The following is a 13,602-nucleotide window of genomic DNA, read 5'->3' as shown; positions in this document are numbered from 1 at the left end:
TATACGTTATTAAGGTTCATTTAAATCTATACATATTCATAATCTGTTTTGTTTTTTTTGTGGAGTGTATGATGCAAGTGCCAAAACAAAACTCAAAAATGTCGAATGACACTTCGTGGTAAAACTTATAATAGTAGTTAAAAGTGTCATTTTCTTAGTTTGTTATGCCTTATTGACTTTCAAACAGATTTTAAAATAACTGAATTTATAATAGCCTTATATATTTAAATTAGAGCATATCCCAGTGTCGACCTGTATTCCGTTGATACTTTTCTTTAAAGTCACAATTAAGGTATCAATTGTTCAATCATATAATGAAGAATTGTAAGATCTCATTTCACCGAAAGCACATTCGTGTACGGTTTTGGAAACAGATCATTTTAGAGTCTGTTTTTTTTTTAAATTACCGCCATTTTCAACATTATTCCAGTTATATCAGACAGCCAGTTCAACTAACCATCGTTCCTGGGAAAGACCAGTACTAGACGCCGAAGTCCGTAAGCAACTGCCTATTTTCTCACATAAAAATCCTAGTCGGTAGCACAGCTCGAACCTGCGACCCTCCGTCAGTGAGAGGATTCAGAGATTACAAGTACACGAATGTATCTCCTACATTACGGACCCGGACTACAAATTAATATAATGAGTATACAAAGGCACATGTGAAATACTGAATACTGTACTATTTATAAAGCATTCCAGAGTATCCATGCATTATACTGCATAATGCATGGAGCTCAAAGTCAAAATTACCATTGTGTACTTTGGGATAATTTAAATGCATTCTTACCTAAAGTTTGAGTTTTAAATTTGAAAAGTACATTGAATTTGAAAAGTACAATACTTCCATAGTGGGTCTAGTATACAACTGGAAGAAGCGATGTGTGCATATATATTACCGTTGCGGCGTAAAAACGATGAAGCGTTCTGTAGAGAATTACCACAGTGTATATACGTATGTTCCATGTGCAATAAAAATTTAAAATATTACTGCCGTAGTGTATAAATGTACACTATTTCTGATTACCACAGTGAAATTTTGTATTTCATGGAAAAAAGTTCAGAACTACCGTAGTGCCACAGTGAAAGTAACTGGTGAAAGGTCTACAAAACGCATCAGTGGAAGACCCGTGGTTTTCAGACTCCTAGAATGCCGGAGCCGCATAATGCAGACGTAGTAAAATAGCTTTAAATACCGTAGAGTAGAAATGAGTAATTAATTAAGTTTTAAAAACTGAGTTCGGTAATTACCGCGACGAGCAACCATCAAAACTAATGGGTATTTTTTGAGAGTAATGATCCCTTAATTGTCTGAAAAGTATTTTCTTATCAACAAATTGCGATAACAATGATTTTAGAACATTATTGCGCACGAGACGTTTGGTTTAGTTTTTAAATTTTATGGAAACCTGTAATTTGTTGCGTAATATTATTTAGTATGTCATATGAATGATTTAACTTACTAGTTTAACTGATTTTACACCGTTTTGTTAATAACATAAATGAAAGTTTACACTTCAGATGAAATTCTGCAATAAATAAAAAGCATTCAAATTCCCCCCAGATACAAAGAAAAATTAAAAAATTTCGGTAGTCCTACGCTGTACGATGTCGGTAATGTGGACCCTCGTTTTGATGGTACGTTTTAGGCGTCTGCGGTAGTCAGTCGGTGTATGATAGCGGTAATAGCGACCCCCGTTTTTATGGTACGTATTAGTCTGCTATGGTAGCCGAAAGGATATAGGCGCTGAGCATCCAGGAGTCAGGGCAATCTTATAGAGGTTTGGAGGACAGAGGCCGAGCATCTATGCGATAGGACTCGTATGTTGTTGATTCAAAGACATTGTCTGACAGGAACTTCAACAAAAAGACCAGTCAAGTATAGAGTCTCCAGCCTATACGAGTTTGAGCTAATCATTTTTAATTGAAGATTGATAGTTTGAAACATTTAGTGATTTGCCTGATCCCTGAAATTGTCTAGCTCATAATAGAAATCATTTACGACTCATTGGTACACGAATCATTTAGGCAAGGTAGCCAGAGGAAAATTCTATATATGAAATATTTGGTCTCACCAGCTCTACGTTTTAACAAAGGACATTCTACATCGTTTGTCAGCTAGTCTAAAACATAGTCACCTTAGCGATTGGACCCAAACCATTGTTCAATACTCTAAAGGCGTAGGCACTTCCCTGGGTCATTTAACCAGTATCCTGACATTAATAGGGGTGGCTTAATCGATCTTTTTATCAATATGTGCATCGCTTGTAGAAGTTTGTGAAATGTGCAAGACGAAATGATGGATTAATCCATGTCCGCGAACTAATTTTCACTACACGGAATAGTTACGGATTACTTTATGTTTTATCATTTTTGTAAACTTGCACACCAAAATGCATGAATAAATCCATATTTTGCATATATATTTTAGACGGTCTTACAATTTGTTTTCATTATATATAATAGGGGTGGATTAAACCATCTTTTTATCAATATGTGCATCGCTTGTAGAAGTGTATGAAATGTGCAAAAGAAATGATGGATTAATCCATGTCCGCGAACTAATTTTCACTACACGAAATAGTTACGGATTGCTTTATGTTTTATCATTTTAGTAAACTTGCACACCAAAATGCATGAATTAATCCATGTTTTGCATATATATTTTAGACGGTCTTACAATTTGTTTTCATTATATATAATAGGGGTGGAAAATCCATCTTTTTATCAATATGTGCATCGCATGTAGAAGTTTGTGAAAAGTGCAAGAGGGAATGATGGATTAATCCATGTCCGCGAACTGGTTTTCACTACATGAAATAGTTACGGATTACTTTATCTTTTATCAAGTTTTGTAAACCTGCACACCAAAATGCATGAATTAATCCATGTTTTGCATATATATTTTAGTCGGTCTTACAATTTGTTTTCATTATATGTAATAGGGGTGGAAAATCCATCTTTTTATCAATATGTGCATCGACGTCGCATGTAGAAGTTTGTGAAAACATGCATTAGTTGAAAGGATTCTGATTGTAAAATGCCGATAATTTAAAGATTAATCCTATAAATATTTTTATCTAGATATAAATCTGTCGGCCTTGTTTGGGGAGGGGGGTGTTTAAACTTACAAAAAAATACCGATATCAACGCAAAGGTTGAATATAACTTACGGCAGATAAAAATATTATTTAAATTGTTTTCGTCCGTTATGTTATTTCTGCTATTACGGCTTGTATTAGAATCTTATTAGTAGTTTTATCAATGATAGAAATATACTAAACCACTTAAAAAGGAAAGTTAAATTAACTTAAAAGACGAATGAAATTAAATTAAAAACGTAATCTATAAATCGTAGAAAATGCAGATATCAACGTGAACATTGAAATTAACGCACAACGGCTTAAAACGAAAATAGGTAAACGGCAATAGTGTTATGTTATTAATACAGTTACGGATTATGTTAAGGTCCAGAAAATTGTTTATTTGTTTAAAGGAGTATTCTATATCACTTTCAAAAACATAGAGAGTAAAACTAATGAAATATAACTTGTGTATTCTAATAAGGATCGTTTGGTTTTGTTTGTTTTGGGTTTAACGCCGTTTTTCAACAATAGTTCAGTCATGTAATGGCGGACAGTTAACCTAACTAGTGTTCCTGGGTTCTGTACCAGTACAAACCTGTTCTCCGCAAGTAACTGCCATCTTCCCCACATGAAACATAGGTGGAGGCCGAATGATTGCAGTCACAATGTATTTTATCAAATCGTCACGGAGAACATTAGTCCCGCCCGGGGATCGAACTCACGACCCCGAGATCCGTAGACCAACGCTCTCCCTATTGAGCTAAGTGGGAGGGCTAATAACGATAGTAAGTAATATTTTGTTAGCCGCAATTTGCGATGTTTTAGTAGAAATATGTATTGTACTATATTTATCCACCTGGGCGTAACTATTTAAGTAAGGAACCGATTTCTTTTTTTTTAATAGTTTTTATTGTGGAATGATGTTTACACTAAATAACAAGAACATGCATGATATCTGTTTGTTTAGCTGAATCATTTACGTTCAGAATTTCTAAGGGTCTATAATGGGCACCTTTATGTTCAGTACAGTACAACGAGACACGCTATATTTTCCTTCAAATGCCTTGTGGTTTGCCCCAGTGGAATCAGTCATCAAATTTTTTTTATATTCGACCCTACTTTTTGCAACAAACTCCTTGTGGTTTGCCCCAGTGGAATCAGTCATAAATCTATATATTGGACCCTTCCTTTTCCTTCAAATTCATTGTGGTTTGACCCAGTTGTATCAGTCATAAGTATAGATATCGGACCCTACCTGTTGCAACATACGCCTTGTGGTTTTCCTCAGTGGAATCAGTCATCAATTTATATATTCGACCCTACCTTTTGCAACAAACTCCTTGTGGTTTGCCCCAGTGATATCAGTCATAAATTTATATATTGGACCCTACCTTTTTCCTTCAAATTCCTTGTGGTTTGCCCCAGTGGTATCAGTCATAAGTATATATATCGGACCCTACCTTTTACAACACACGCCTTGTGGTTTGCCTCAGTGGAATCAGTCATCAATTTATATATTCGACCCTACTATCTGCAACAAACTCTGGTTTGCCCCAGTGGAATCAGTCATAAATCTATATTTTGGACGCTATTTTTTCCTTCAAATACCTTGTGGTTTGCCTCAGTGGTATCAATCATAATGTTTTAATATCGGACCCTACATTTTGCAACACACGCCTTGTGGTTTGCCCCAGTGGAATCAATCATAAAGTCTTATATTCGATCCTACTTTTTGCAACAAACTCCTTGTGGTTTGCCCCAGTGGAATCAGTCATAAATTTATATATTGGACCCTACCTTTTTCCTTCACATTCCTTGTGGTTTGCCCCAGTGGTATCAGTCATAAGCAAATATATCGGACCTTACCTTTTACAACACACGCCTTGTGGTTTGCCTCAGTGGAGTCAGTCATCAATTTATATATTCGACCCCACCTTTTGCAACAAACTCCTTGTGGTTTGCCCCAGTTGAATCAGTCATAAATCTATATATTGGACGTTACTTTTCCTTCAAATGCCTTGTGGTTTGCCCCAGTGGAATCAGTCATCATTTTTTTATATTCGACCCTACCTTTTCCTTCACATTCCTTGTGGTTTGCCCCAGTGGTATCAGTCATAAGTATATATATCGGACCCTACCTTTTACAAAACACGCCTTGTGGTTTGCCTCAGTGGAATCAGTCATCAATTTATATATTCGACCCTACCTTTTGCAACAAACTCCTTCTGTTTTGCCCCAGTGGAATCAGTCATAAATCTATATATTGGACGCTACTTTTTCCTTCAAATGGCTTGTGGTTTGCCCCTGTGTAATCAGTCATCAATTTTTGTCTTTCATAGATTGGCGCGGGTAAACTGTCAACGCTGGCTAACGCCCGACTCTGCACTTCGCAAGCGACGAAACCGGTGTGGGGAATTAATTTACCCGTCATCGCGATTATTGTCCACAAGATATAACATGACAAAACCACGTTCCTAGGAAAAACAATGCTTCTCAATGATGTTTGCTACTACCTTCGAACAGCCTTGTCGCCCAAGCATTGCGGCAAGTATCGGGTATTGACATGAAAATCTGAAAGTGACAATGTCAATTGAAAGTGAGTTTGGCTTCTACTTCTACTTTCTGTCTCTTCTATCATTTGGCACACTATCCTATTTTTTTTTCTAATGCGACCATGTTCGAGGCCCTGTGATTTAGAGTTTCTATGAAAACACATTTGGATTTTCAGATGCCAGTGGTATCTAAACATGCCAGTAACAAGTATGGACGAACGCAGACTCGAAGAAATTTGGTACTGCTCATTTGTGACATGTAGCTCTCTTGTCTCATATGTTGCAGTTAATGCTTTTCAACAGATATTACAATGTCAGAGAAATACAGCGGCTCTTACTTCTAACCGATGTCTCTCTAGTTTACTGTTTTATTACAATACGAAATGTCGCTTCATGCTTGTAATTTTAACACGATATTTTTACATACCAAAGGGCATAGATGCTGACCTAAGGCCAACCATTTCATTATAGATTCGATTTAAAGTTTGTAAAGCCCTTTCATTTTTATTGGATACTAATTACATTTACATCAGGTTTGGGAATGCAGTTTTCAGACAAGTAATAGGTATTCCCATGGGAACAAATTGTGCACCCCTTGTCGCAGATTTGTTTTTATTTTGTTATGAAAGAGACTTTATGTTGAGCCTTTCTCCAGATACGCAGACAGATGTTATAACTGTTTTAATAATACATCACGCTATCTGGATGATATTCTTAATATGGATAATCCTTTTTTTTGGTCAATTGATGGGCACTATTTATCCTAGGGAGCTTCAGTTAATTAAAACCAACAATTCGGATACTGATGCTTCATTTTTAGATTTCTCTATTTATGACGATATTATACATACAAACATTTTTGACAAGAGGGATGATTTTAATTTCAGTATTGTAAATTTTTCCCGTTCGGATGGGGATGTACCTCAGGCTACATCTTATAGTCCAGGAAATTCGTGAAATAATTGTGCATTTCCTGTGAAATGTATGCAATTTGGCATGATTTTAGATGGATATATTGTTTTTCATTTTTGACTAGGAAGCAGATTGTAGATATTGAAAATGGCCACAAAATTTCAAGATGGCCGCTAAAAAATACACATTTTTGTAAAAAATGCTCTAGCATTGTATACATTGCGAAAAAATGTTTAAAACATGTAGCAGAAAGTAATTTTTAGGTAAAGATTAGCTCTATATGCTTACAGAAAAAAGTTTAATATGTCGGCTTAATCCAAGATGACCGCCATAAAATCATTTTTTTCCATGAACATCGCTCTTCAAATGGACGAAATAGTGCGAAATTGATGAAATGTTGCATGGCACTTGTAGAACATATTTGCAAAGTAAACTCCTCAAACAATTTTACACTAACAGAGAATAAACGAATTCAATATGGCCTACAAAATTTATGAAAATCGTGCATCATTTAGTCATAGTGTGTGAAAATTTTGTAATGTTGCGTGGTAGTATATATACTTGAATAATATGTTCTTCAAACAATCGTAAAACTGACATTGAAACCAAGATTTAGTATGGCCAATAAAATTCAAGGTTGCCGCCATAAAAAAAATCCCAGAAATCTTCAGTTGGGCATATTGTATGAACGTTGCATGATAATATACAGATTTGTAAAATATGCTCATGAACACATTTAACACTTACATTTGGTAAATAGGTACATGAATATGGCCAAAGAAACCCAAAATGACCGCAAAAAAGGTCACAGTAATTGTCATTGGATTTACATTGGCTTATATTGGTATATGTTGTTATTCTGCCATTGACTAACCCTAGATTTAACCTGCCCTTTTGATAAACGACATTGTGTCTGAAATCATTAGTACTCCACCTCTGATACGTGTGGGGAAGTTGGCAGTTACTTGACGATAACAGATTTTACTGGTACAGAATCCAGGAACACCGGTTAGGTTAATTGCCCGCCGTTACATGCTGTTGAAAAACGGCGTTAAGCACCTCCCCCCCCCCCTCCCCCCACCCTGCCCTTTTAGTTTAAACATGTTTCATTCAATAAATTAATGAAACATTTACAAAATAATTATTGAGGAGACAGACAAATAATGCTTAGTATCCCTCTCTTGGCCTGTCGCATTAAGGCTGCCAATGTAGACAAATCTACTATTACTTATGTGCTAACAGCTCCATATTGGCAGTAATGGCACAATGATTATGTTGCACATTTGAAAGGACAACATACCATTAAACTACTGCATATAATGACAATAAAACATTACCCTGGGAAGTGACAATAAAACATTACCCTGGGAAGTCACAGATGCCACACTGTAAGCCCCAATGTTGTTTGCAAGGGAAGTGCTGGTTTCTTACATTTTTTACATTCTAAACTAGATTTCAAATACGATGTCATACCAGTTGAGAATTCTACGTGTATGGTTGAAGTCCCTATGGTGAATCCTGGGGCCCGTTTTCAAGCTGTTCAAAATTACAGCACTATCCAATAACACTGCATTCATTATGGAGGTTTCTGTTGATGCGACACTCATAGACAGATTTGATTTTCAAGTGTTGGCAGTACATGTAGTTCTAGAATTGAATTGAAATCAGAGATGGATTTTAACTTTTCGGTTAAATGGACAGAATGTAGAAGTTTTACGAAACGTGTCACGATTCTTTTCTGAAAGGATGACAACGTCTCAGATGCCACGGGTAATTTCTTGAACGGTTCTGTGAGGTCAAATGTAGAAAAACACATGATGTCTTCTGATTCAGAGTCTGAACGTGTAGTGTGCAGTCCATCTTCTATTGTCTAGCCGGTCACAAATAGGCTTCTGTTGTGCTATTTTATGTATAATCCACTTGGTGATCAAAACCTTATTTGCACAATATCCCATAAGCCTATTCCGCTTTATTTGTTTCGCGATAGCATACGGAGGCTGCGATTGCCGTAACTGGAGTCTTATGGAGACTGTGGCGGTGGGCAGTAGTGGATGTTTGGCAGTTTCTAGGCATATAAGACAAAACCCTATTAGCTCGACTGTTCGAAGAATAGTCTGGCTATTCTACTCACCCTGGCGTCAGTGTCGGCGTCACACCTTTGTTAAAATTTTGCATGCAAGTACATATAGCTATAATTTAAAGGCATATAGCTTTGAAACTTATTATTTTCTTTTTCTAGGTCAATTACCAACCTCACTGGGCCAAGTTCCATAACTCTGACATGTATTTTCAGCAAATAATGCCCCCTTTGGGGCTTAAAAAATCCTATTTAAAGTTTTACATGCAAATCTCTATCTCAAACACTAATGCAGATATTGTATTGAAACTTCACATGTGTCTTCGGGGTTTTAAAACTAATTGATGGCATTAAGTCCTATAACTCTGACCTGCATTTAAGCTAAATTATGTTCCCTTTGGACTTAGAAAATCCTGGTTTATGTTTCGCGTGCTAGTACATACAGCTATTACTAAAAGGCATATAGATTTGAAACTTATTTTTTTTTCTTTTTGTAAATAAATTACCAACCACACTGAGTCAAGTCCCATAACTTTACATGCATTTTGGGAAAATTATGCCCCCATTTTGGACTTAGAAAACCCTGGTTAAAATTTTCATGCAAGTTAACTATCTCCAAAACTAATGCAGATATTGAATTTAAACTCCACATGTGTCTTCGGGGTTATAAAACTGGTTGATAGCATCAAGTCCCATAACTCTGACCAGCCCGACCGCTTAGCTCAGTAGGTAAGAGCGTTGGTCTACGGATCGCGGGGTCGCGAGTTCGATCCTCGGGCGGGGCGTATGTTCTCCGTGACAATTTGATAAACGACATTGTGTCTGAAATCATTAGTCCTCCACCTCTGATAATTCATGTGGGGAAGTTGGCAGTTACTTGCGGAGAACAGGTTTGTACTGGTACAGAATCCAGGAACACTGGTTAGGTTAACTGCCCGCCGTTATATGACTGAAATACTGTTGAAAAACGGCGTTAAACCCAAAACAAACATAACTCTGACCAGCATTTTGGCAAAATTTTGACTTAGGGAATCCTGGTTAAAGTGTTGCGTGCAAGTACATACAGCTATTACTAAAAGGCATATAGGTTTTAAACTTATTATTTTCATTTTCTAGATCAATTACCAACCTCACTGGGTCAAGTCCCATAACTCTGACATGTACTTTTTGGGCAAGCTATGCCTCCTTTTGGATTTAGAAAATTCTGGTTAAAGTTTTACTTGCAAGTTACTATCTCCATAACTAATGCAGATATTGAATTTGAACTACACATGTGCCTTCGGGGTTATAAAACTAGTTGATAGCATCTGATATGAATTGTGGTCAAATTATGTCCCCTTTTGAACTTAAAACTTTTTTAATATATTAACATTTTGGGTAATGTTTTCCTGCTTCTGGGACACTATGTCGAATAGTCGAGCTTGGCTGTCTTACGGACAGCTCTTGTTTTATTATCCGACTAAAAGTCTGTTGATCCTACATCTGACATGCTTTTTCATTAGTAGAAGCAGAACATTATACAGACATAAATTGTTCTTCAGTTTCACTAGTCTGTTCATGGGAGGTAATGGATAGTGCAACTCCCCCACGCCACTTGCATTTCGCTTTAGCTTTATATATTGAATGGATTCCGTAATCCTAAAGAACCATAGGATATAACAACACTGAATGCAATTGCATATCAAAAACAAGTCATATTATTATTATTGTTTTATGCTGAAAGAAAATGTAAACAGGTCTAGGCTATAGTTATATAACAATACATAGCAGCAGATGGATATTTTGTTTACAAAATGAATTGGTATGTAAGTAGAAAAGGAATAAAGTGTGCTTTTACATAGAACAATAAATTGATATTAGCAGAAATTCAGTACTTGATAGTGCTATTCAAATTAACACATTTACAAACTGCTTTTTATTGCGCAAAGTAACTGACTTTGATATTAAGATATGTAGTTAACATTTTTTATATACGTTTTATACACATCAGGACTGGAAATTGTATTTTTGTACTTTCGTTGTTAGTAAATTATCTCAACTTATCATCTGTGTCTGTGTTGCAAAGTTCTTTTTTTTACTTTTTGTCTCAGCGTTGAAAACTGATATTAATATGAAAACAGTTTTCCCTTTTACTGTATGTGTTGTACACTTACATGTGCATTGTTTTCCTTACAAGTACTTGTTATATAAATATCTGAGACGATTGCTCAATTCTTTGTTATAAGAAACATTTAAACATTTATTCTAATATGCTTTTCTCTGTTAAAACACTCTTACGCTAGAATGACGTCACGTTAACGTGCGGTGACATCAGTGCTTTTGTTGCTATCAAGAAAGAGCGATACTATAATTTATCTACTATTTAAGATTAAGGGCGTATAAGAATCGAAATATTTTATAGTAAAACCGTGCTTTAACACTTTTTATACACTCGGGTGATAATACGTCGTACAAATAATTTCATTCGGGCTGCGCCCTCGTGAAATTATTACACCCGACATATAACCGCCCATCGTGCATAAAAAGTGTTAAATCACTCTTTTGCTATAAATTATTTTTTAACTAATATGAACAGATCTTTTAATAAAATAATTGGATGAAATAATATGTTGCTAATTTGAATGGTTTTGTAATCAATTTCTGAGCTTTGTCCTTTGATATCTAATGTACTGTTTTAACCCAAGGCTGCATTTAAACAAAGGGGTGGGCAGGGGCAAATTTTATAATGTTTTGCATGTAAACAAAAGAAAGTAACTTGTATACATAACTGTTTAGTATCAAAGAATACAAGTAACATAGGACAAGACAGTATGTATTTTCAGTCCAGAAAATATATAAATCATGGCTTTCATACTTTAGAAAAAAAAAACAATCAAGTGTCAGTAGTGAATCTATAAATAGATTAATAGTGCTGGCCAACTTTGAATATAATGGTCTTAATAGTTTTTTTTTCTTGACTATCTAAGGGTATTTATCTTGCATGTTTGTTCCAAGTAACATCCTTTTACTTGATGCTATCACTTATTTCGCCATTTTCAAATAAAATATGAGTTTGGCGGCCATCATGGACTTTGGCGGCCATATTGACTTTAATATTAAATCATTGATGACTGGTAACGTTTTCAACATTTGACGCTTTACAAGTTAGGATCCACCTTTCTCCTTTAAGTCTCAAGTAGCAGCACATTATATGCTTAGAGTTTTTCTAATACTTTGAGCATCAGCAATATAACTTTGTTATCAGATGCAACACTATACCAGCTGTGTCATTTCCTAAGATTTTTCGTATATCCGTGACAGTGGCCTTAGAACACTTGCTCCCTTATGAAACAAGTACGATATTAAATCCGGCTTTCAAATTATTCATATATATGCAACATAACGTTCAAGTGAAGATCGGGCTGTTGTTTCCAGTTTATCGCTGCTCGAGTTACGAAAGACAAGAATTTTGTACCACATATTTCACGGATGGCAGTGCAAAATAAACAATGCTACGCATATAATTTTATATGTAAGTTATAAGTATTTTCATTTTATGAATAAAATCAAACACATCGGCATCGCATAATATTCAATTTTCCTATCTTATTTCGATACAACAATTTGATGACGTGTCCATCAAAACATGAGTCGATATACGTCCATTTATCATAATACAATTCTCTTATTTTCGCATTCATTTCCCTTATTCACACATGGTTTGACCCATTCTTGAACTCTATGTCACGTTCAAGCTTCATATCACGTATTTTGGATTTTCGTAATACGCAAAGCTTTTCATTCCAGAAATCATGCATGCTCAAAGGCGTGAGTTTCTTTCCATAACGTAGGATTATTATGGAACACAGCTTATTCATCGTCCGAAAAGATACAACAATAGTCATGCCTTTTATAGGTCATCACTATGAAAACTGCTTTTAAATTAGCAGCCATGCCACTTGTACATCTATCCGAGAAGTAAATGTGACACCGTGTAAAACTTTGTCCAGTTTCATCCTCACATTTTTCTTTTTTCACGAGCAGAAAGTCAGCTCCGTTTTCGTCAACGTCGGTTAATTTCATCTTTAATTCTTTGATTCCCTTATCTTCTGAGCAAGTCATTAAGTACTCCATAAATGCATGCACAACATAATCGATAGGCAAGGCACGATCATCACTTGTGATAAGAACGAAGCGTTTAGACATGTCAGTATATTAATTGATGAACTTTGCCAAATTTTCATAGAATTTAACACTAAATTCATCACTGTATTTGATACGATCTAGTTGGTCAGATGTGTCCATCCCGAAGATCGAACTCTAGACCCCGCGATCCGTAGACCAACGTTCTACCTACAGAGCTAAGCGGACGTGCGCGTATGTGCTTGAAGTAAAATAGTTAACGTACAAGTTCATATAATGTGAATAAATCCACTATAAGATCAATAGACAACAGATACTCATGTGTGAACGTAGACGTGTGAGCAGTAAACAAATTCAAACTTAATTCAACATTTTCTCAACGATCGACTCATTTGTTCTTCTGCTGCCTTTAATTATATAGTTTTTTGTGTTTCGACTATTTGACCATTCATAACGCATAAACAAATTAGTGAACTATGGTCGTTTTTCATATGTAAGTACATGCTTGCAGGCTTCAATTGCATGTCCGTACTTCTATGCCAGAAATTAAAAGTTTTTTTTTTCTTTTAAACTGTTACCTTGATGTATATATCCTTGCATGTTTTCGTTTTCAAATGTATGTACGTATGTGTTAATTCTAAATTCCTTCTTAAATGTTTTAATGAATTTTTTTTTCAGTCAATTTGACTTGAATCTACAGTGATCATTGTGAAATATTGTGAACACGCTGTGTACTTCGTTCGTCGTGCGTGCGTGCGTCCGTCCGCCTGTCTTCACCAAGTATGTTTAAAAGACATTTCGCCCGAAACTGCTGAATGGATTTTGATGAATTTTGGCATGGATTTTCTTGGAT

This window comes from Mercenaria mercenaria, unplaced genomic scaffold (genome assembly GCF_021730395.1).
Source record: "Mercenaria mercenaria strain notata unplaced genomic scaffold, MADL_Memer_1 contig_5099, whole genome shotgun sequence".
Lineage (NCBI taxonomy): Eukaryota > Metazoa > Mollusca > Bivalvia > Venerida > Veneridae > Mercenaria > Mercenaria mercenaria.
Note: the sequence above shows the minus strand (reverse complement) of the source record.